This window comes from Stenella coeruleoalba (genome assembly GCF_951394435.1).
Source record: "Stenella coeruleoalba genome assembly, chromosome: 8".
NCBI lineage: Eukaryota > Metazoa > Chordata > Mammalia > Artiodactyla > Delphinidae > Stenella > Stenella coeruleoalba.
The window spans coordinates 54,500,354-54,525,909 of record NC_137154.1 but is presented as its reverse complement, the minus strand read 5'-3'; the positions used below and the strand labels follow the sequence as shown (position 1 = coordinate 54,525,909).

The 25,556-nt window shown below is 39.5% G+C and overlaps 1 protein-coding gene across 6 annotated transcripts in view; it reads left to right on the top strand.

The window, feature by feature from the left end:
* The window catches only part of PAK1 (p21 (RAC1) activated kinase 1), a 298,535-nt gene that overhangs the window by 266,965 nt on the left and 6,014 nt on the right, over positions 1-25,556 (top strand). For 4 of the 6 annotated variants that reach the window (XR_013829588.1, XR_013829589.1, XR_013829590.1 and 1 more), the window contains exon 18: positions 19,105-19,221. The gene's annotated coding sequence lies outside the window, so the exon portion shown is untranslated. Of the gene's footprint in view, positions 1-16,458; positions 16,470-19,104; positions 19,481-25,556 lie in introns of those variants that run through there. The other 2 variants (XM_079930716.1, XM_079930717.1) reach the window with 2 other exon arrangements.

Genomic DNA, 25,556 nt, shown 5'->3' with positions numbered 1-25,556 from the left:
CTGGGGCTCATGCCATATGGCAGAGAGGATGACACCTGCTTGGTAAAATCCTGTACTGATTTAGTATCTACAATTAAAACTACGCAGGCTGTCAAGGACATTATCTCCCCCAGTTCAGAATACTGTCCCTGTGGCTCAGGCCTCTCTATTTCCTTGCTAGTTTTATGTGGGGCATGTGGTTTTGTATTGTGGGAGCATGGCATTGTTCTCACACAAATCATTCCATTTTAGTTGTAAAATAATTGGTTGGGATTGTTATCTCCATGACACAAATTAAGAAATTGGGACTCAGATACTTGACATGACTTGCTGTGTACCCTTGAATGAGTCAGTAGTAGAGACCAATACCAAATCCAGTTCTCCTAAGCATTTATTTATTCATGCATACCAAAAATATTTGTGTAGCACCTTCTTTGTGCCCAGGTGTTGGTGATACAAAATTGAATATGCTCTCTCTTAGTCTTTGAGAAAAAATTAACAACAGAATAGAGGGATAAAGGCTGCAAGAGAGGTACATGAATAATGTACAATGAGGGTCATATTTGATGGAGTGACTTATTCTGTCTGGTATTACAAGGAAATTTGTATGGAATCGTTGGGTCCTCACTATTTGTTCATTTAACAAACATGATATTTAAGGTTCTTTCCACTCTAAACTTCTTTTATTTGTGGCTCATTGGTCTGAGATCCAGCTCTTTCAGTAGCACTTTTGTGCCCAAATTCTTATTTATAAAATGAACAACTGCTATGTGATAGGCCCTTTGGGTGCTGAAGACTCAAGGACTGGTAAGGTCTTTGCTTTTGATCTTATAATTTAGTGAGGACTCAGAACATGTAAATAAGGATTTATAATACAGTGTCAGGTCAACACAGGTAAGGATACGAGCCAGAGAGAAGGGCAATGGTTTCTTGTGTGAGGTAGCATGAACAAAAGCCAAGTTAAAGATTCATCATGTCAGGCCAAAGAATTTGGACTTTGTGCTGAAGCTGAGGAAGTATTTTAGATGGGAGATTAATATAGTTGGATGGGCATTTTAGTCTAAACTACCATATTAGAAAGAATTTTGATCAGGGTAGGGTGGTAGAGTGAATTCATGTGTCTCTCTCTGGTTATGCTAAATTTCTTAATTTCAGAAAAGATACATAAAAAATGAACTCAAAACAGTGCTCCAGGGCTTCCCTGGTGGCGCAGTGGTTGAGAGTCTGCCTGCCGACGCAGGGGACACGGGTTTGTGCCCCGGTTCGGGAAGATCCCACATGCCGCAGAGCGGCTGGGCCCGTGAGCCATGGCTGCTGAGCCTGCGCGTCTGGAGCCTGTGCTCTGCAACGGGGAGAGGCCACAACAGTGAGAGGCCTGCGTACAGCAAAAAAAAAAAAAACAGTGCTCCAAAACAAAAACAGGACATAAATGGACCATGGTCAGAAGGTTCATGAAAGATAGGAAGCAGGTAAAGTCAGACTGATTGGAGCAGAAGAAACCACAGCTTAATTATGTAGAGGAGAAAAATCCTAGAAGATAAGAGTAATTCCAGAGAATATGGACTGAGAGAATATATATAAGAAGCAGGAATGAATCCTGGGTTATATTCATGGATAAATTAATTAAAATTCTGCATTTGAAAGAGCAGGGACAGTCTCCTTTTTTTTTTTTTTTTTTTACTTTTTGGCCGTACTGCGTGGCATGTGGGATCTTAGTTTCCCGACCAGGGATCGAACCTGCACCCCCTGCAGTGGACGCACGGCGTCTTAACCGCAAAGTCCCACAGTCTCCATTTTGCAGTAAGAAAAAGGTAGCAGAATTTTGATTCCAAGCTTATACCAGATAATTGTTTTTCTTTTTTTCATTGAAGTATAATTGACTTACAATAGTATATTAGTTTCAGGTGTACAACATAGTGATTCAATAGTTTTACATGTTACAAGATGATCACCATGGTAACTGCTTACCATGTGTCACCATAAAAAGTTATTACAATATTTTTGACTATGTTCCCTATGTTGTGTATTATACCCTTGTGACTTATTTATTTTATAGCTGGAAATTTGTACCCCTTAATCTCACTCACACATTTTTTTCATCTTCCCGCTTCCTCCCTGGCAACCACCTGTTTGTTCTCTGTATCTATGTGACTGTTTCTATTTTGTTATGTATGATTGTTTTGATTTTTAGATTTCACATACGAGTGAAATCATATGATATTTATCCTTCTCTGTCTGAACTATTTCACTTGGCATAATACTTTCTAGGTCCATCAATGTTGTGGCATTTGGCAACATTTTGTTCTTTTTTTTATGGCTGAGTAATATTCCTGTGTGTGTGTGTGTGTGAGTGAGTGAGTGAGTGTGTGTGTCTTCTTTATCCATTGATCTATTGATGGACACTTAGGTAGCTTGTTATATCTTGGCTAGGGTAAAGAATGTTGCCATGAGCATAGAGGTGCATATATATTTTCGAATTAGTGGTTTTGTTTTCTTTGGGAAAATACCCAGAAGTGGAATTGCTGGATCATATGGGAGTTCTATTTTTCATATTTGGGGGAATATCCATATTGTTTTCCTAGTGGCTGCACTAGGACTGCAATTTACATTCCCACCAACAGTGCACAAGTTTTTTGTTTTCTCCACATCCTTGCCAATGCTTGTTATTTCTTGTCTTTTTGATAAAAGCCATTCTGATAGATGTGAGGTGGTATCTCATTATGGTTTTGATTTGCATTTCCCTGATGATTAGTGACACTGAGCATCTTTTCATGTGTCTGTTGGCCATCTGTATGTCTTCCTTGGAAAAATGTCTATTAAGGACCGCTGAATATTTGTTTTTGTATGTTGTATGAGTTCTTTATATATTTTAGTTATTAATCCCTTATCAGATATGTTATGGCAAAGAGATCTTCCCATTGAGTAAGCTGCCCTTTCCTTTTGTTGATAATTTCTTCTGTTGTGCAAAAGATTTTTAATTTGATATAATCAATTTTGTTTATATTTTGATTTTGTTTCCTTGCCTGAGGAGACATATACAAAAAAAAAAAAAGAATATTGCTAAGACCAATGTCACAGAGTGTACTGCCTAAGTTTTCTTCTAGAAATATTTGGTCTCATATCTTATGTTTAAGTATTTAATCCATTTTGAGTTTATTTCTATATATGATGTGAGAAAGTAATACAGTTTGATTCTTTTGTAGGTAGGTGTCTGGTTTTCTCAACACCATTTATTGAAGAGGCTGTCTTTTCCTTATTATATACTTTTGCCTTTTTTTGTCATAGATTAATTGACCATATGAGTGTGGGTTTATTTCTAGGCTCTCTGTTCTGTTGCATTGATCTGTGTGTCTGTTTTTGTCCCAGTACCATATTGTTTTGATTACTGTAGCTTTGTGGTATAGTTTGAAGTCAGGGATCATGATACCTCCAGCTTAGTACTTCTTTCTCAAGATTGTTTTGGATATTCAGGGTCTTTTGTGTTTCTGTACAAATTTTAGAATTATTTGTTCCTGGGCTTCCCTGGTGGCACAGTGGTTGAGAGTCCGCCTACCGATGCAGGGGACACGGGTTCGTGCCCCGGTCCAGGAGGATCCCACATGCCGCAGAGCGGCTGGGCCCGTGAGCCATGGCCGCTGAGCCTGCGTGTCCGGAGCCTGTGCTCTGCAATGGGAGAGGCCACAGCAGTGAGAGGCCCGCGTGCAGCAGGAAAAAAGAAAAAAAAGAATTATTTGCTCTAGGTCTGTGAATAATGCCATTGGTATTTTGACAATGATTGCTTTGAATCTGTAGATTTCCTTGGGTGGTAAGTTTATTTTAACAATATTGATTTTTCTATTCACAAGCATGGTATATCTTTCCCTTTGTCGGCGTCATCTTCAATATCTTTCATCAGTGTCTTACAGCTTTTCAAGTACAGGTACTTAACCTCCTTGGTTAGATTTATTCCTCATAATTTTATTCTTTTTGATGCAATTGTGATTGGACTGTTTTCGTAATACCTCTTTCTGATTGTTCATCGTTATTGTATAGAAATGCAAGATTTCTGTATATTAATTTTGTATTCCGCAACTTTTCTGAATTCATATGTTAGTTCTACTAGATTTTTGTGGCATTTTTAGTTATATACAAGGGAACTCCCATAATACTATCAACTGAATTTCAGTAGAAATTTTGTAGGCCAGAAGGGAGTGCCATCATATATTCAAAGTGAATTCTAACAAACACTTAAAGAAGAGTTAACACAAATTCTTCTAAAACTATTAAAAAATAATTACAGAGGAAGGCCTGCTTTTGAACTCTTTCTATGACACCAGTATCACCCTGATATGAAACCAAATAAAGACTCCCTGAAAAAGAAAATTACAAGCCACTATCACTGATGAACATAGATGCAAAAATCCCCAACAAAATATCAGCAAACTAATTTCAACAATACATTAAAAGAATCATACGGGATAATGAAGTGAGATTTATCCCAGGGATGCAAGCATGGTTCAGTGTCCACCAGTCACTCAGTGTGATACACCACATTAACAAACTGAAGAATAAAAACCATATGATTATCTCAATAGATGCAGAAAAACTTTTTGACAAAATTCAATATAAAAATTCTCAACAAAGAGGCTACTGAGAGAACATACCTCAACATAATAAAGACTGTGTATGACAAGCCCACAGCTAACATCATACTCGATGGTGAAATGCTAAAAGTACTTCCTGTATGATCAGGAACAAGACAAGTATGTGCACTCTCACCACTTCAATTTAACATAGTATTGGAAGTCCTAGCCAGTGGAATCCGACAAAATAAATAAAAGGAATCCAAATTGGGAAGGAACAAGCAAAACTGTCGCTGTTTGCAGATGACAGGATACTATGTATAAAAAATTCAAAAATTAATTAGGCCATGTTGGGTCTTATTTGCGGCACGGGGGATCTTTGTTATGACATGTGGGATCTTCATTGTGACATGTGGGATCTTTCATTGAGGCATGGGCTTCTCTAGTTGAGGCACGTTGCGTTCTCTCTAGGTGTGGTGTGTGGGTTCCAGAGCATGCGGGCTCAGTAGTTGCAGCTCGCAGGCTCTCTAGTTGTGGCATACTAGCTTCAAAGCACGTGGGCTCAGTAGTTGTGGTGTGTGGGCTCTCTAGTTGTGGTGTGTGGGCTCCAGAGCATGCAGGCTCAGTAGTTGCAGTGCATGGGCTCTCTAGTTGTGGTGAGCAGGCCCTAGAGCACATGAGCTCAATAGCTGCAGCATGAGGACTTAGTTGCCCTGTGGCATGTGGGAATCTTAGCTCCCTGACCAGGGATCAAACACGAGGCCCCTGCATTGGAAGGCGGATTTTTAACCACTGGACCACCAGGGAAGTTCCAGTTTTCTTTATTTTTGTGTTTAGAATTTAGGCTGGTCAGATCCAGTGAAGAATCTTCTAATCTGCTGCTTTGAGAATAAAAGTTTGAGTAATATTTCAGGAGCACAGTAAGATAAGAGGGTTAGGGATCTCAGCATTAGTATGCATATATTTACTTTATTACCCTGTTTTTCCTATGATACTCTTATATTTCACTGTACTTTACATTGCCTAATCCAGAAATCCTGTGTTTTTCCATCTCCAGAGAATAAACCTCCAATTTTCTGCTGAGGAAGGTGTAGGCAATCACTCAGTGTTACAGAGTAGGGAAAGAGTTTGGGGATCTAACTGCATTTAAGTAACTTTCATTGAATCTGGCTTTAGTACCCCCCATCCCTGCTGCACTCCTCTAGTTTCAGAAGCATATTGTGCTACCAATTCCTGAAGCTTTTGAGGATTCTGAAGCATAGATATATAAATTGGTCTTCAGTTTCGCCCACTGTCAGCACTGGATTCCTCCTTGAGTTATTTACTGCTCACCAATATGTCATCGCCTCCTTTGCTGATCTTGTCTCCTTTCCTGTTCACCCCAAACTTCTAGGTTTAATGGCTTTAAAAGACCATGCCTATGTTCAATCTGCCATCTTCACCACATCCCTGAAGAATACTCACCTTTAACTCCTTATATTTCTATATTATTTAAAATATAATGAGAACATAACTGGTTTTAAACAAAATTGAAAAATTTTACTTTATTTTTTAAATTAATTTTTATTAGGGTATATTTACTTTACAATGTTGTGTTTCTACTGTACAGGAAAATGAATCCACTATACATAAACATATATTCCCTCTTTTTTGGATTTCCTTTCCATTTAGGTCACCACAGTGCATTAAGTAGAGTTCCCTATGCTATACAGTATGTTCTCATTAGTTATCTATTTTATACATAGTATCGCTAATGTATATATGTCAATCCCAATCTCCCAATACCTCCCACCCCCCCTTCCTCTCGATATCCATACATTGGTTCTCTACATCTATGTCTCTATTTCTGCTTTGAAAATAAGATCCTCTATACCATTTTTCTAGATTCCACATATATATGAGTAAATACATGATATTTGTTTTTCTCTTTCTGACTTACTTCACTCTGTATGACACACTCCAGGTCCATCCACACCTGAACAAATAACCCACTTTCATTCCTTTTTATGACTGAGTAATATTCTATTGTATATATGTACCACATCTTCTTTATTCATTCCTCTGTTGATGGACATTTAGGTTGTTTCCATGTCCTGGCTATTGTAAATAGTGCTGCAATGAACATTGAGGTACATGTGTCTTTTTGAATTATGGTTTTCTCTGGGTAGATGCCCAGTAGTGGGATTGCTGGGTCATATGGTAGTTCTATTTTTAGTTTTTTAAGGAACCTCCATACTGTTCTTCATAGTGGCTGTACCAATTAATATTCCCACCAACAGTGCATGAGGGTTCCCTTTCTTTCTGTGCCCTCTCCAGCATTTATTGTTTCTAGATTATTTGATGATGGCCATCCTGACCTGTGTGAGGAGGTACCTCATTGTACTTTTGATCTGCATTTCTCTAACAATAAGTGATGCTGAGCATCTTTTCATGTGTTCGTTGGCTATCTTTATGTCTTCTTTGGAGAAATGTCTAGGTCTTCCGCCCATTTTTTGATTGGGTTGTTTGTTTTCTTAACATAGAACTGCATGAGCTGTTTATATATTTTGCGGATTAATCCTTTGTCAGTTGCTTCATTTGCAAATAATTTCTCCCATTCTGAGGGTTGTCTTTTCATCGTGCTAATGGTTTCCTTTGCTGTGCAAAAGCTTTTAAGTTTAAGTAGGTCCCATTTGTTTATTTTTGTTTTTATTTTCATTACTCTAGGAGGTGGGTCAAAAAAGATCTTGCTGTGATTAATGTCAAATAGTGTTCTGCCTATGTTTTCCTCTAAGAGTTTAATACTGTCTGGCCTTACATTTAGGTCTTTAATCCATTTTGAGTTTATTTTTGTGTATGGTATTAGAGAATGTTCTAATTTCATTCTTTTACATGTAGCTGTCTAGTTATCCCAGCACCACTTATTGAAGAGACTGTCTTTTGTCCATTGTAAATCCTTGCCTCCTTTGTCATAGATTAATTGACCATAGGTGCATGGGTTTCTCTCTGGGTTTTCTATCCTGTTCCATTGATCTATATTTCTGTTTTTGCTCCAGTACCATACTGTTTTGATTACTGTAACGTTGTAGTATAGTCTGAAGTCAGGAAGACTGATTCCTCCAGTTCCATTTTTCTTTCTCAGAATTGCTTTAGCTATTCATGGTATTTGTGTTTCCATAGAAATTAAAAAAAAATTTGTTCTAGTTCTGTGAAAAATGCCACTGGTAATTTGATAGGGATTGCATTGAATTAGTAGATTGCCTTAGGTAGTATAGTTGTCAATGACTTTTGATAGCTTTTGTATAATATGTCTTGGGCAAGGTCTTTTTGTGTTGATGTAATTAGGTATTCTCTTAGCTCATGGACCATATAGTTGTCCCCCAGCATTGGGAATTTCTCAGCTATTATTTCTTTCAGTAATCTCTCTGCTTCCTTTTCCCTCTCTTCTCCTTCTGCTGTACCCATTACCCTAATGCAGCCCTTCCTAGAAGAGTGGGATAGGTCTAGTAGAATTTCCTTATTTTTTCAAATCTTATTTTTCTTTCCTCTTCTACTTCTATAATTTCTAGATTTCTATGTTTGAGCTTGCTAATTTTCCTTCCATATGTTCTGCTCTCATTCCAATGCATTCTAATACATTCTTTGTCTCATTTACTGAGTCTTCAGCTCTAGAATTTGTTTTGTTCTTTTCAGATATTCAATCTCTTTGATAAATTATTCCTCTGTTTATTAATTTTATTCCTGAGCTCATTAAAATGCCTTTCTGAGTTTTCCTGTAGCTTGTTGAGTTTCTTCATGCCAGCCATTTTGAATTCTCTATCAGTTAGATTGCAGTATTCTCTGACTTTAAGCTTGGTTTCTGAAGAATTGTCATTTTGTGTGTGTGTGTGTTACAGTGTTACTGTGGTTCTGCATGGTGCTTGATTAGTTGTTCCTCTACCAGTGCATTTGAAGTAGTGAACATCTTTCTACTTGTTTCTAACAATTCAACAGATAAGAAATTAGAGGTCTTTCTTTTGTTTTCCAGTAGGTGGCACTATAGCACATGTCTTTGGTTTCACTTACCTGACCTGTCTCTGATTATATTTAAGAGTCCACACTTTACATCCTCCACTTTATATCTGTTGGAAGTTTGGCCCCTTGCACTCACTATAATTTCTTGTGCTTCCACAGTCACTGGTGCCATGCTGCTGCCACTGTTCCTGGTGATGCTGCCTGGGGCACCAAGGTGATGGGCTCTTCTGTTGTGTCTGGGACCTGCTGAGTTTCAGGCTTCACTCTTGCAGGTGGGGGTGGGAGTGGGCAGGGAGCTGGGTCAGGTAGACACCTCTGCCATGTTCCTGTTGTCAGGTTCTCGGGCTCCACTACTGTGTGTAGGGGTGGAGTGGAGTTGTGGGTGCCTCTGTGGCTGGATGGGTAGGGTTCACTGCTTCCTAGTTACCTGTGGCCATGGGTGCCACTGTAGCTGGGAAGCCAAAGTCATGTGTGCCACCTCCCCTGCTGCTACTGGGTTCTCTGGGAATGTGGACTCAGCTGTTGAGGCCAGGGAGCTGGGATTCTTCACTGCCTCCATGGTTCCCCTGGTTCCACCTCCTCTATGTGTTCCCATGTCTTCACCTTTAGATATACAGATGTGTAGAATTCTCCACCATTGTGATGCGTTGGGCAGAGGAACCTTTGTTGAGTTATGGATATTTTACTGGTTAGAGATTGAGGAGAGAGACAAAGGGAACATCTTTCTCTCCATCTTGATGCTGACATCACTCCTGGACAATTATTTTTACAAGTCTGGTGCTTGGGAGAGAAATCTGATATAGAAGAGATTTAAACATGTGTCTCTTGCCTCCCAATCTAGTGGTCCTTCCATTACTCTGTGCCCAGGATTCCAGTAGACGTTGAAGTCCTCATTTGGAGGCCCCTCTTTGTCTCTCACATTTCATAAGCTGGGAAGGCTCTGATCTTATTGCTAAGGCCTGATGGCCCAAGATCTTATCTTCAGCAGAAGAAGCCATGAAGGGTATCTAGAAGGCTTGAAGCTTCTTTGCATTGTGCTCTTTGGTTGCAGAGCAGGAATGTTGGAAGGTGGGTTGTATATGGGAGTTGCCTGGGGAAGATCTTAGCTCAAAAGACTAATGGGGCTCAGAGCTTAAGAGAGGCACCTCCTGTTCCAGTGAGAACAGAGTTGGGCTCTTCTGAGGGAGGCTACTAGGACCTGCTTGTATATGTTTGGTGGTTGAAACCCCATGGTGTACTGGAGAAGTCATGGTTAATAGGGACAGCACGTACCTCACTGTGCTTTTGTCAGGCTTTTACAAGTGTCTGAGCCAAATATTGAGGCTCCATCGAGGGTAAGTCAACTTAAAAAAAAAAAGATTATTATGTTTAAAGATTTATTAATTGTTCTTTGATGTGAGAATCCAATAACCTAGATGCTTACCTTTACCTACTTACATAACCTTGGGCAAGTCATTTGACCTCCTGAGCCTGAATTCTATTTATTTGTAAAATGTGCATGATAACATATACCTCATGAAAGTGTTGAAAAAGTTGAGTAAAGTAATGCGTGTGAAAATGCATCATAAACTAAGAATTACGTATATATTAATTTTTACTTGTGTTTATTTGTTCCATAAAGCATTTACTGAACATTTGCTTTATGCTACACCTTGTGCTAAGAACTGTTAAAGATTCAGACATTATAATCATGTAGTATATAAATGTAAGAAACCATATTTTCCATCATGTACGTATAAAACTGTTGTAGTGCTGACAAGACACCTGTGTAAAATAATGGTGAGAAGTTAGCATGGTATCACTCTGCCAATTTTAAATATGGCTAATTGGAGGCAGAAATAAAGAAGAGGAGATGATACCAATTCTAAAAAGAACCCTAAAAATGAGATTATACCAATACTAAAAAGAACCCTACCTGGGAGGTAATATTATTTCCTTTTTACTGATGAGGAATTTGAGACTCGGGTGTTTAGTAACTTTGGCCGGGTTGTGCTAATAGCAGTTAGCGAGGGCTGGGTTAGAATCCTTTGATTCTAAAATTTTAACTTGTGCTTTCTGGGCTGCAAGGCCGCAGCAGAGCTAAGGTTAGGCACCACAGCCCCTGGTCGTGTTTCTGGCCTCTAGGACCTCACAGCCCTTGATGGGAGGCAGGCTGGTGCTGGCCGGTTCCTGGAAGGCCTGGAGGCTCCATGTGTGAGCAGCTGGCCACAGGAAACAAACTTGACTTCACTATGTGCCTGCCTTGTGGTTACAGAACTATGAGTGAAAGCGAGTGCATTAGGGTGGCTGATGCAGTGTAGCCAGGAAGGCCTCATTTCCTCCCCCAGGGAGTGTAAATCTTTAGTGGAGCTGGCGAGATACTCTGTGTTTGTGAGCAAGTGCCTATTGGGAGTTATCCAGCTGAGAAGAGGAGAGCTATTGTCTGTCATATGTAAGAAGATTAGCATATTAGTGCTGGAAATCCTCCAGTTACAGATCCAGCAATTAATTTTCAAGCCCATTTTTTAGAGGGAATGTGTGTAATAGAAAGAATGGACTGGAAGAGGCTTTGAAGTCATATGAACCTGAAAGCATTGATTATGACCTTGGGCAACTTTCTGCAAGTCTTAGTCTTCATTTTCCTCCCTGAAAACGCAGATAATGATTTTTGCTCGACAGGCTTGTTAGGTTTTACAGAGATAATGTCAGTAGAGCACCTAACACAGCGCTGGCACAGAGCAGGCATTCAATAAACAGTAGTGGTGGGAGGGTGGTTTGTTTTTGCTGTCATTCCTGCTGATAACGTTGTCACTCTTGCTGCTCTGTGCCAATTACTCATCAAATGCAGTTATGACAATGATTAGCATTTTCATTGTTGTCTTACTGTATTATTTACATTTCTTATGTATGAGTAACACATTGACCACTGTCTCATTTAGTTCTCAGAACAGTCCTGTGAGGAGGGGATTCAGGGTGGGATTATTATCCTCAGTATTGATAAAGGGACCAAGGTTCAGAGAGCTTGTGACTAGTCAAGGTTAGTAAGTGACAGACCCAGCCCCAGAACTTAGGCCCCCAGAGTTCAAGTCCAGTTTTTTTTCTGTTATAGGAGTGCTATCTGCTGGCCTGAATAGGAGGGATCTGATTAGGTGAAGGGCATTAGCCTAGCCCACAGTTAGTAGCTATTGAAAAGGATTCCTGGTGTCTTGCCACCCCTGTTATCCACAGGCTGCCTCTTTTCTCCCTTGCTGCTGCAGCAGTGACCTCTGTGAGGTTCACTAGCACTGTCCCATCCTCCAGGATGGCCTGAGGAACTGCAGAGAACCCAGATCTTAGTATGTGTTGTAAGGGCTTACAGTCTTAATGTAATGTGTCTTTAGATCACTGTGTTCCTCTTCAGACATTAGAAAAAGCTAATCATCAGCTGTTATAGCAAGCTGCAGCCAGACCAGAAGCCTAACCTGATAAGAGACTCCACTCCAAAGCAATTTTTTCTCACTTGGGGCAGGGAATGGAGGTGATCAAAATGTTTTAAAAAATCATTTCTATTCTTACTGATGAACTGGCTCTTGGAAGAAGATTGTCTTTACTTGACTTAAAGAAATAATAGAGTCTAGGATTTTCCCATAAAAATTTGCATTATTCATCTCTACACGTTTTGCTGATTCTGGAAAGACTAATTTAGTTCTGTTAGTTTTTCATGTTATTGTCTGTTAAGCAAGAAAAAGATAAAATATCTTTAGGGAATAAACATTTACCAAGTAATTTATAGTCTAGTCCTATGGGATGGAGTAGCCTATTGCTGATGCTTTTTGTTGTTTAACAACAAAGTACTTATCAACCCACTGAATTCTCTCTTCCCCTCTTCATTTCCACAAGTGTTTGCTGAGCACCCACTGTGTTCCAGGCCCTGTACTTGGCAGCAGGGATTCTGAGCTTTCAAATGAGCTCACAAGCTTCTTGAGAGACACACCCTAACTAATCATCATAAACTTCAGTATGTGGAACTTTTTTTTTCAATAAAAATAAATTTTATTGAAAATACTGTATTCGGAAGAAAGTATTGAAATGAAGAATATTTCCAATTTTCCCTCCCTTTTCTGAGTGTGAGGTGCTTCTAAGTGAAAAAAATAATCTACAATTAAGAGTCATTTGATAAGTCTTGGCAAATTCTTTTCTGGTATTCTTCGTCAAAATTAAAGTGATTATAGTGCAGGACTATAAGGGCTGGGTAACAAATCCTCTTGCAAGTCAGGTAGCTTTTTTCGTTCAGTTACACATGTACATGGATTTATTCTTTTTAAAATTCTTTTCCCATTTAGATTGTTACATAATATTGAGCAGAGTTCCATGTGCTATATAGTAGGTCCTTGTTGGTTATCGATTTTTTTTTTTTTTTTTTTTTTTGCGGTACGCAGGCCTCTCACTGTCGTTGCGGAGCATGGGCCCAGCCGCTCCGCGGCATGTGGGATCTTCCCGGACCGGGGCACGAACCCGTGTCCCCTGCATTGGCAGGCGGACTCTCAACCACTGCGCCACCAGGGAAGCCCGGTTATCGATTTTTAACATAGCAGTGTGTACATGTCAAGCCCAAACTCCCTAACTATGCCTCCCCTCCACCTTTCCCACTTGTACCCATAAGTCATTCTCTAAGTCTGTGAGTCTGTTGCTGTTTTGTAAATAATTTCATTTGTGTCATTTTTTTTAGATTCTACGTATAAGCAATATCATATGATGTTTGTCTTTCTCTGACTTGCTTCACTCAGTGTGACAATCTCTAGGCCCATTCATGTTGCTGCAAATGGCATTGTTTTGTTCTTTTTTATGGCTGAGTAGTATTCCATTGTATATATGTACCACATCTTCTTTATCCATTCCTCTGTTGATGGACATTTAGGTTGCCTCCATGTCCTGGCTATTGTGAATAGTGCTGCAATGAACATTGGGGTACATGTATCCTTTCAGACCATGTTTTTCTCTGGATATATGCTCAGGAGTGGGCTTGCTGGATCATATGGTAGCTCTATTTTGAGTTTTTTTAAGGAATCTCAATACTGTTCTCCACAGTGGCTTTACCAGTTTACATTCCCACCCAGAGTGTAGGAGGGTGCCTTCTCTCCAAACCGTCTCCAGCATTTATTGTTTGTGGCTTTTTGATGATAGCTATTCTGACTGGTGTGAGGTGATAGCTCACTGTAGTTTTGATTTGCATTTCTCTAATAATTAATGATGTTGAACATCTTTTCATGTGCTTTTTGGCCATCTGTATGTCTTCTTTGGAGAAATGTCTATTTAGGTCTTCTGCCCATTTTTTTTTTGTTGTTGTTGTTGTACGCGGGCCTCTCACTGCTGCGGCCTCTCCCGTCGCGGAGCACAGGCTCCGGACACGCAGGCTCAGCGGCCACGGCCCACGGGCCCAGCCGCTCCGCGGCACATGGGATCCTCCCAGACCGGGGCACAAACCCGTGCCCCCTGCATTGGCAGGTGGACCCTCAACCACTGCGCCACCAGGGAAGCCCCTGCCCATTTTTTGGTTGGGTTGTTTGTTTTTATGATATTAAGCCACATGAGCTGTTTGTAAATTTTGGAGACTAATCCCTTGTCGGTTGCATCATTAGCAAATATTTTCTCCCATTCTGCGGGTTGTCCTTTTGTTTTGTTTATGGTTCCCTTTGCTGGGCAAAAGCTTTTGAGTTTAATGAGGTTCCATGTGTTTGTTTTTTTTTCCATTACTCTGGGAGACGAATCAAAAAAGATACTGCTGTGATTTATGTCAGAGGGTGTTCTGCCTATGAGTTTTATAGTGTCTGGTCTCACATTTAGGTCTTTAATCTATTTTGAGTTTATTTTTGTGTATGGTGTTAGAGAATGTTCTAATTTCGTTCTTTTACCTGTAGCTGTCCAGTTTTCCCCAGCTCCAATTATTGAAGAGACAGTTTTTCCTCCATTGTATAGTCTTGCCTCCTTTGTTGTAGATTAATTGACCATAGGTATGTGGGTTTATTTCTGGGCTTTCTATCCTGTTCCATTGATCTATATTTCTGTTTTTGTGCCAGTACCATACTGTTTTGATTACTATAGCTTTGTAGTATAGTCTGAAGTCAGGAAGACTGATTCCTCTAGCTCCATTTTTCTTTCTCAAGTTTGATTTGGCTATTTGGGGTCTTTTGTGTCTCCATACAAATGTTAAGATTTTTTGTTCTAGTTCTGTGAAAAATGCCATTGGTAATTTGATAGGGATTACTGAATCTGTAGATTGCCTTGGGTAGTATAGTCGTTTTGACAATATTGATTCTTCCAATCCAAGAACACAGTATGTCTTTCCATCTGTTTGTGTTGTCTTCAGTTTCTTTCATCAGCATCTTATAGTTTTTGGAGTACAGGTCTTCTGTCCCTTATGTAGGTTTATACCTAGGTATTTTCGTTTTTTGATGTGATGGTAAATGGGACTGTTTCTTTAATTTCTCTTTCTGATCTTTCATTGCTAGTTTATAGAAATGCAAGATTTCTGTGTATTAATTTTGTATCCTGAAACTTTACCAAATTCATTGATGAGCTCTAGTAGTTTTCTGGTAGCATCTTTAGGATTTTCTATTTGTAGTATCCTGTCATCTATAAATAGTGACAGTTTAACTTCTTTTCCAGTTTGGATTCCTTTTGGACTCTTGCTGTAGTTAGCCTCTTTTATATTGTGATTTTTAAAAGTATTTTTCTAATATAAGTATTTTATTTAGTACAAAGTTTAATCCTCAAGCTTTGGTGCACATGAGAATTTCCTGGAGAGCTTATTAAATCACAGAGTTTCTGGTTCAGGTCTGGGTGGGGCCTGAAAATGTTCATTTCTAGCTCATTCCCAGATGATGTTGATGTTGCTGGTCTGGGGACCTCACATTGAGTACCACTGGTTTCCAATAATAAACTGTGAGTTCCTCAAGGGCTAAGACCATATCTTATTCATCTCTGTCTCCTAAGTGTTTATGGTCTGGTACTTAGTAGGTGCTTAGTACATACCGAGTCACTCTGTACATTGAATGTATTCTGATTTCGGGTGGCCATTAAGCAGATGAACCTTCAGCAGCAGCTGAAGAGAGACCTGATTATTAATGAGATCCTGGTCATAAGGGAAAGCAAGAGCCCAAATATTGTGAACTACTTATGGAGTGGAGTCCTGCCAGAGAAATAGGGCCTTTGGGACAGATGGATGGTGGAGCTGTTAGAGGAGAAGGCAACACCAGTGCTCAGAACTGCCTCCATTTAAGATTAGTCTATGATGCTTGGCTCTCTGCCTCTGACCCTGCATGTTGCTGGACACCTCTGATTGCTGCACAGTATTCTGGGGTTAGGCTGAACCCTACCACCGTGTACCTTCTCACAGCTGGTCCTGGTACTGTTTGTTCTGCCCTAGGGAACGCCTTCAGCCCATCTGCCTGAGTCAAACATATAGGTCTTTAAATCATTCTGCATCTCAAATCTTTCCTTATCCTGCTTACCCTGCTGAATAACTTCTAGTTTGTCTGCATTCTCTTAAAATGTGACACTCAGTAGTTTCCTTTGAGATTTGACCATTATGGAGTGGCTGGGACTCAGCTTTTGTTAGAAACTCAACACAACCTAATGATTTCATTCATTGTTCTGTGGTTTTTTTTTTTTTTTAGGTGGTCTTTTTCATTGTTGACCCCTGGTACAGTTGTAGCCAATTTAAATCTCTGACCCTTTTCTTAAACATGAGATTGCCTTAAGCTGGTAACATAGAACTTTTAAATTATCTTCATTAAACCCCATTTTGAATATTCCACTCCATTGTTCCAGTCCATCAGACTTCTGTTCTTCAGCATAATAATAAGGGCTGTAGCTAACATTTGTGTCATGCTTTACTTTGTACTAAACACTTTCCTGAACAGTAGTATCTCATTGTGAGGCAGGGTTTATTATCTATATTTTACAGATGAAGAAACTGAAGTTCATAGAAGTTAATAACTTGTCCAAGATCAGGAAGCCAGAGTAAGTAGCAAAAGAGGGTTTTGGATTTGAATATTCCTACATCAACATCCATTCCCTTTCCATTTTTCAAATGTAAAAAAGAAAGTGAGCTTCTTGCCCAGCTCAGAGATGTCACAGGTGCAGGTGATATTGGCCCAAGTCTTGGACTCTAATTCCTTTACTGTTTATATTGCATTGCCTGCTAGATTTCATTTCTGCTAGATTCCGCCAGATTCTTGTTCTGCATCTAAAACATTGGTAAGTTTCTGTTTTGTTTTAAGAGGACTTCGATCTTTCCAACACATGCTGTTGACAACTGTAGAAAACAGAGCCTTATCCTTTTGGGGGATGATTGTCTCTCCACAATGTGGGTCATGACTGGCTCTGAAAAAGCCTCTGAAAGTTATTTTCCATCTTCTCATCTCTTTTATGAACTCATACAGAGAATAGTGTGTGGACAAAGTACTAAAAGTTATAAGGTACCAGATTTTGTCTCAGGATAAGCAAAAATGAATGCTGTCCAATAGAGTTATGGCCTGTCTCATAAAACAGGGAGTTTCCCATCATCATTGGAGTTATCTAAACAGTAAATACATGACAATGTTGTTGAAGGAATTTGTGTTCTAGGAAGGGATTAGAAGATTTATAAATTGTTTATTGATCGTGCCTTTTCTGGTGTCTCCAGAGGCTTTTACTGTGGAATCAGAAGTATAAGGCTCAGTCCCTGCCATCAGATAGCTCCTAGTCTGGCATAGAAAAGAATACCGGGGGGCTCCTGCGGGAGGACAAAGTGGGTGCTCTTAATTTGAGCACTCAGTGAAGGTACTGCATTTGAGAGTCTATGGCTTTTGTGAGTTCCCAGAAGAGAGCTCCATTCATATTACTTCTTCTCAAAATATGTGATGCTCTGAGGTTTTACCTTGAGATGTGATTTTAACCATACAATGAAAAGGCTATCTGCTTTCTTGTTCTCTTTTTTTTTGCAATGCTGCTCGGCTTGTGGGATGTTAGTTCCTCGACCAGGGATCAAATCCGGGCTCTCAGTAGTGAGAGTGCAGAGTCCCTACCACTGGACAACCAGGGAATTCCCTGAGGTGTGATTTTAGAAGTTACCTTGGCACAGTGTGTAGTCACAAAGTGTTTGAGACAACCTGAATCTGGTCTTGCATTGTATTAGTTTTGACAGGGACATGTCGGACCCAGGAAAGAGAATCAGCTTTGTCAGTGTCTAGAGATAGTCTTTTGGACCCTCATATTTTCCCCCAGTCAGTCCAAGCTGACGCTGTCTTCTCCATGTGCTGGGTGACAGGCCATAAATGTGTATTCTTTGTCAGTGAGGAAATAGGCTCCTGGCAAGTGGAAGGCTTTTTACCCAGTCCTGATTCTCTTTTGGTCCACGTTCCCATAGTCTTCTCTCTCAGAAGTGATTGTTGAAGAGAAAAGCAATCTGTCATATTTATTCTTCATGGACATTAAAAAACTACATGACTTTCAAGTATAAAGAATGAAGAACATTATGGAAAGAGGACTGGATTGAACCATAGTCAAGAGAATAGGGCTCAAAGCTTACCCTTTGGTTGAGACCATGTGTTTTTTCCAGTAGTCTCCCTGTCTGCCCAGCAATAGTCCCAGTATCTGGATGAAGATAAGGTGACATACCACACAGCTTAAGTCAGTCCAGTCTAGCTTCTCTGTCTAAAGCGAGCACAAGAGTCTGTAGAGCTCTGGACTATCTTTGTTGTTATTTGTCTTATTCTACTGCTGAGGAAACTGACCAGACAGGCCAAGTGACCTTTTTATTTATCACATAGTAGGGCTGAGTGATCCAATCTCTGAGTGAAGCTATCAGTTCTAACTCGTGTCAGCCCCATAATCTCTCCGACAGTACTTAATCGGCAGCCCTTGGCTTCCAGAAGAGGCTTTGGTTCTGCAGCCCTTACTGAATTCATTCCATTCCTAGAATCAGAGACATTCAAAATGGAGATCATTGTCAGCATGATGACGTGTGTATAAAACTGTACAGCTTTTCAGTGGCTTTTATGATGCTTATTTCACTTAGTATTTACAGTTATCTTTTATTTGATTTATTCAGCAAATACTGACATCCATTGTGCTGGACTCTCTGGGTATGGAGTTTTGAACAAGACCCAGTGCGGGTCTCATGGATCTCAAATCTAATAGAACTCAAGGAGGTCTAGTGATTTTCCCTAATATTGGTAGCATGGACTCCAAATCCCAACTTTGTCAAATGTTTGGGTGCTCTCTGCTTTCATGCTTTTAGAGGTTTGGGAGTCATGCCTAATTTTAGGCATTACTACTTTGTGTTGTGATGAAATAAAATTTTATTATATCTTCAACCTCTCGATTTTAGTTCTGCCCTTTGGGGCTTCACAGAAGAGTCTACTTTGTTTTCTCCTGGTGAATACTTAAGAGGTGTCAAGTTAGTAATCCTGTCCCCCAGATTTTGCTTTTGCTTAGAAAAAAGAGCCCTAGATTCTTCCAGAGCTGAGGGAAATGCAGAGTCACTCTGTGTGTATTCTTGTCCTTTGAAAACCACTGCTATGGCCCAGGGTACTCTATTCCTTCTCACCCGTTATCTTTACTCCTACAGTTACCTTGTGGGAGATGGGCTATGAGTCGTAATGGAATACTTGGCTGGAGGTTCTTTGACATGGAATACTTGGGAACCCACATGGATGAAGGCCAGATTGGAGCTGTGCGCCATGAGGTAAGGCCAGAGGCCAACCAGCCTTGAGCAGGACGTGGCCTCCATATCTATGTATCTCAGAGTTCTGCCTGATGCGATCTCAGCCTGGGCACTGTAGAGGTGGGAGAAATTAACTGAACTCCCCCTTCATTCTCTTATTACACCTGTTTTGAAATTTCTGTTAACATAATATTTTCTTTAATGATACCTTTATTTTGAAAACAAAATTATGTTAACATTGTAGACAAATTGGGAAGTACCATGTATATTTCACTCATAATTTCAACCTGTTTATGCTAATTGCTGTAAACACTTTGTAATATTTTCCATTATCTCTTTTACATGGATATATATTGATATCATATTTTAATTTTACTTTCTTCATGTGCTATGAAGGGTATAAGGAAAAGAAAGAAGGTAATGACAGAGGGGGTACTATTTCAGACAGAGTAGTCAGGGAAGGTTTTGCCGTACATTTGACTAAAGATATTAATGGTATGCAGAAGCAAGCCAGGCAGAAATCTAGGGTAAAGTACTTCCAGGCAAAAGAAATGGAAAACAAAGCTTAAATCGGTATCCCTTTCTCCTCATTGCTATTAAAAATTTAGGGTCTTTGGACTTCCCTGCTGGCGCAGTGGTTAAGAATCCGCCTGCCAATGCAGGGGACACGGGTTGGCTCCCTGGTCCGGGAAGATCCCACATGCCGCAGAGCGGCTGGGCCCGTGAGCCACGGCCACTGAGCCTGCGCCACCAGGGAAGCCCCTGTAGTTGTATGTTTAATCAATATTAGGAAAAATAAAATCACGTGAAATTGTTACTGTCCTAGAAAATATGATCACCTTTGCATTAAAACCCCTGAGATCTAGAACACGCACGTGCATGCACACACACACACACACACACACGTTAATGGAAGTAACACAGGCCTGGGATGCTTAGGAGATCTGACTTATTTTCTTTGCTGTACCACTAAGGCAGTGTTTCTCAACTGTTTTTTCATTGTCTCCACTCGCCCCCACCTGCCCCAGGAGCCATTTAAGACATTGCTTCCTAATCACATAAAATTTGATATCATAGTTCTACTATATACCTGTTTATGTACAGTGGCCATTTGGAAAGCCACAACAATTGGAATATCTAAGATGTTTTTCACTCACCGCAGAAATTGACTTTCACTGGTAGAGAATACATGCAAATGTATGCTTGGGGAAATCAATACGCCTCAAATTATTTATCTTTAAATTGTAAATTAGAACATTCATACTGCATGTATCTTAGGGGTGCCACATGGATCAAAAAGCACTTGGAAAAAATTAAGTGTTACCCAAATGAGTGGCATTACTGTTATCCTTAAGTTCGCGTACAGATCACCCTCCTTTTAAAAAATAACTTTATTGAGATATAATTCACACACTATATAATTCACTCATTTAAAGTATGTAATTTAATGAGTTTTGTATATCGAGTTGTACAACCATCATCATAATCAATTTTGAACACTTTCATTATCCTAAAAAGAAACTCTATACCCACTATCAGTCACTCCCCACCCAACTGGCTTCCTGACCCTCCCAGCCCTATGTAGCCATTAACCTATTTACTGTCTCTGGAGATTTTTATTTCAAGCATTTAATATAAATCAGATCACACAATATGTACTAATTGGGACTGGCTACTTTTTTTTTGTTTTTTTTACATCTTAATTGGAGTATAATTGCTTTACAATGGTGTGCTAGTTTCTGCTTCATAACAAAGTGAATCAGTCACACACACACATATGTTCCCATATCCCTTACCCCTCGCGTGTCCCTCCCTCCCACCCTCCCTATCCCACCCCTCTAGGTGGTCACAGACCACCAAGCTGATCTCCCTGTGCTATGCAGCTGCTTCCTACTAGCTATCTATTTAATGTTTGGTAGTGTATATATGTCCATGCCACTCTCTTACTTTGTCACAGCTTACCCTTCCCCCTCCCCATATCCTCAAGTCCATTCTCTAGTAGGTCTGCATCTTTATTCCCATCTTGCCCCTAGGTTCTTCATGACATTTTTTTTATTAGATTCCATATATATGTGTTAGCATACGGTATTTGTTTTTCTCTTTCTGACTTACTTCACTCTGTATGACAGACTCTAGGTCCATCCACCTCACTACAAATAACTCAATTTCGTTTCTTTTTATGGCTGAGTAATATTCCATTGTATCTATGTGCCACATCTTCTTTATCCATTCATCTGTTGATGGACACTTTGGTTGCTTCCATGTCCTGGCTATTGTAAATAGAGCTGAAATGAACATGTTGGTACATGACTCTTTGAATTATGGTTTTCTCAGGGTATATGCCCAGTACTGGGATTACTGGGTCATATGGTAGTTCTATTTTGAGTTTTTGAAGGAACCGCCATACTGTTCTCCATAGTGGCTGAATCAATTTACATTCCCACCAACAGTGCAAGAGTGTTCCCTTTTCTCCACATCCTCTCCAGCGTTTATTGTTTGTAGATTTTTTGATGATGGCCTTCTGACCAGTGTGAGATGATATCTCACTGTAGTTTTGATTTGCATTTCTTTAATGATTAATGATGTCGAACATTCTTTCATGTGTTTCTTGGCAATCTGTATATCTTCTTTGGTGAAATGTCTGTTTAGGTCTTTTGCCCATTTTTGGATTGGGTTGTTTGTTTTTTTGATATTGAGCTGCATGAGCTGCTTGTAAATTTTGGAGATTAATCCTTTGTCAGTTGCTTCATTTGCAAATTTTTTCTCCCATTCTGAGAGTTGTCTTTTCATCTTGTTTATGGTTTCCTTTGCTGTGCAAAAGCTTTGAAGTTTCATTAGGTCCCATTTGTTTATTTTTGTTTTTATTTCCATTTCTCTAGGAGGTGGGTCAAAAAGGATCTTGCTGTGATTTATGTCATGGAGTGTTTTGCCTATGTTTTCCTCTAAGAGTTTGATAGTGTCTGGCGTTTCATTTAGGTTTTTAATCCATTTTGAGTTTATTTTTGTGTATGGTGTTAGGGAGTACTCTAATTTCATTCTTTTGCATGTGCCTGTCCAGTTTTCCCAGCACCACCTATTGAAGAGGCTGTCTTTTCTCCACTGTATATTCTTGCCTCCTTTATCAAAGATAAGGTGACCATATGTGCGTGGGTTTATCTCTGGGCTTTCTATCCTGTCCAGTTGATCTATATTTCTGTTTTTGTGCCAGTACCATACTGTCTTGATTACTGTAGCTTTGTAGTATAGTCTGAAGTCAGGGAACCTGATTCCTCCAGCTTCGTTCTTCTTTCTCAAGAGTGCTTTAGCTATTCGGTGTCTTTTGTGTTTCCATACAAATTGTGAAATTTTTTCTTCTAGTTTTGTGAAGAATGCCAGTGGTAGTTTGACAGGGATTGCATTGAATCTGTAGATTGCTTTGGGTAGTGGAGTCATTTTCACACTGTTCATTCTCCCAATCCAAGAACATGGTATATCTCTCCAATTATTTGTATAATCTTTAATATCTTTCATCAGTATCTTGTAATTTTCTGCATACAGGTCTTTTGTCTCCTTAGGTAGCTTTATTCCTAGATATTTTATTCTTTTTGTTGCAATGGTAAAAGGGAGTCTTTCCTTAATTTCACTTTCAGATTTTTCATCATTAGTGTATAGGAGTGCTAGAGATTTCTGTGCATTAATTTTGTATCCTGCTACTTTACCAAATGCATTGATTAGCTCTAGTAGTTTTCTGGTAGCATCTTTAGGATTCTCTATGTATAGTATCATGTCATCTGCAGACAGTGACAGCTTTACTTCTTCTTTTCCGATTTGGATTCCTTTTATTTCTTTTTCTTCTCTGATTGCTGTGGTTAAAACTTCCAAAACTATGTTGAATAATAGTGGTGAGAGTGGGCAACCTTGTCTTGTTCCTGATCTTAGTGGAAATAGTTTCAGTTTTTCACCATTGAGGATGATGTTGGCTGTGGGTTTGTCATATATGGCCTGTATTATATTGAGGAAAGTTCCCTGTATGCCTACTTTCTGGAGGGTTTTTACCATAAATCGGTGTTGAATTTTGTCAGAAGCTTTGTCTGCATCTATTGAGATGATCATATGGTTTTTCTCCTTCAATTTGTTAATATGGTGTATCACATTGATTGATTTGCATATATTGAAGAATCCTTGCATTCCTGGGATAAACCCCACTTGATCATAGTGTTTGATCCTTTTAATATGCTGTTGGATTCTGTTTGCTAGTATTTTGTTGAGGATTTTGGCATCTATGTTCATCAGTGATATTGGCCTGTACTTTTCTTTCTTTGTGACATCTTTGTCTGGTTTTGGTATCAGGGTGATGGTGGCCTCATAGAATGAGTTGGGGAGTGATCCTCCCTCTGCTATATTTTGGAAGAGTTTGAGAAGGATAGGTGTTAGCTCTTCTCTAAATGTTTGATAGAATTTGCCGGTGAAGGCATCTAGTCCAGGGCTTTTGTTTGTTGGAAGATTTTTTTTTAACATCTTAATTGGAGTATAATTGCTCTACAATGGTGTGTTAGTTTCTGCTTTATAACAAAGTGAATCAGTTATACATATGTTCCCATATCTCTTCCCTCTTGGGTCTCCCTCCCTCCCACCCTCCCTATCCCACCCCTCTAGGTGGTCACAGACCACCGAGCTGATCTCCCTGTGCTATGCGGCTGCTTCCCACTAGCTATCTATTTTACATTTGGTAGTGTATATATGTCCATGCCACTCTCTCCCTTTGTCACAGCTTACCCTTCCCCCTCCCCATATCCTCAAGTCCATTCTCTAGTAGGTCTGTGTCTTTATTCCTTTCTTACCCCTAGGTTCTTCATTACATTTTTTTTCTTACATTCCATATATATGTGTTAGCATACGGTATTTGTCTTTCTCTTTGTGACTTACTTCACTCTGTATGACAGACTCTAGGTCCATCCACCTCACTACAAATAACTCAATTTCGTTTCCTTTTATGACTGAGTAATATTCCATTGTATCTATGTGCCACATCTTCTTTATCCATTCATCTTTTGATGGACACTTCGGTTGCTTCCATGTCCTGGCTATTGTAAATAGAGCTGAAATGAACATGTTGGTACATGACTCTTTTTGAATTATGGTTTTCTCAGGGTATATGCCCAGTACTGGGATTACTGGGTCATATGGTAGTTCTATTTTGAGTTTTTGAAGGAGCCTCCATACTGTCCTCCATAGTGGCTGATCAATTTACATTCCCACCAACAGTGCAAGAGGGTTCCCTTTTTTCCACACCCTCTCCAGCGTTTATTGTTTGTAGATTTTTTGATGATGGCCTTCTGACCAGTGTGAGATGATATCTCACTGTAGTTTTGATTTGCATTTCTTTAATGATTAATGATGTCGAACATTCTTTCATGTGTTTCTTGGCAATCTGTATATCTTCTTTGGTGAAACGTCTGTTTAGGTCTTTTGCCCATTTTTGGATTGGGTTGTTTGTTTTTTTGATATTGAGCTGCTTGTAAATTTTGGAGATTAATCCTTTGTCAGTTGCTTCATTTGCAAATTTTTTCTCCCATTCTGAGAGTTGTCTTTTCATCTTGTTTATCGTTTCCTTTGCTGTGCAAAAGCTTTGAAGTTTTATTAGGTCCCATTTGTTCATTTTTATTTCCATTTGTCTAGGAGGTGGGTCAAAAAGGATCTTGCTGTGATTTATGTGATAGAGTGTTTTGCCTATGTTTTCCTCTAAGAGTTTGATAGTTTCTGTACTTACATTTAGGTCTTTAATCCATTTTGAGTTTATTTTTGTGTATGGTGTTAGGGAGTGTTCTAATCCCATACTTTTACATGTAGCTGTCCAGTTTTCCCAGCACCACTTATTGAAGAGGCTGTCTTTTCTCCACTGTATATTTTTGCCTCCTTTGTCAAAGATAAGGTGACCATATGTGCGTGGGTTTATCTCTGGGCTTTCTATCCTGTTCCATTGATCTATATTTCTGTTTTTGTGCCAGTACCATACTGTCTTGATTACTGTAGTTTTGTAGTATAGTCTGAAGTCAGGGAGTCTGATTTCTCCAGCTCCATTTTTCGTTCTCAAGATTGCTTTGGCTATTTGGGGTCTTTTGTAGTGAGGTGGATGGACCTAGAGTCTGTCATACAGAGTGAAGTAAGTCAGAAAGAGAAAAACAAATACTGTATGCTAACCCATATATATGGAATGTCAGGGGGGAAAAAAAAAGGTCATGAAGAACCTAAGGGTAAGACGGGAATAAAGACACAGACCTACTAGAGAATGGACTTGAGGATATGGGGAGGGGGAGGGGTAAGCTGTGACAAAGAGAGCAGCATGGACATATATACACTACCAGACGTAAAATAGA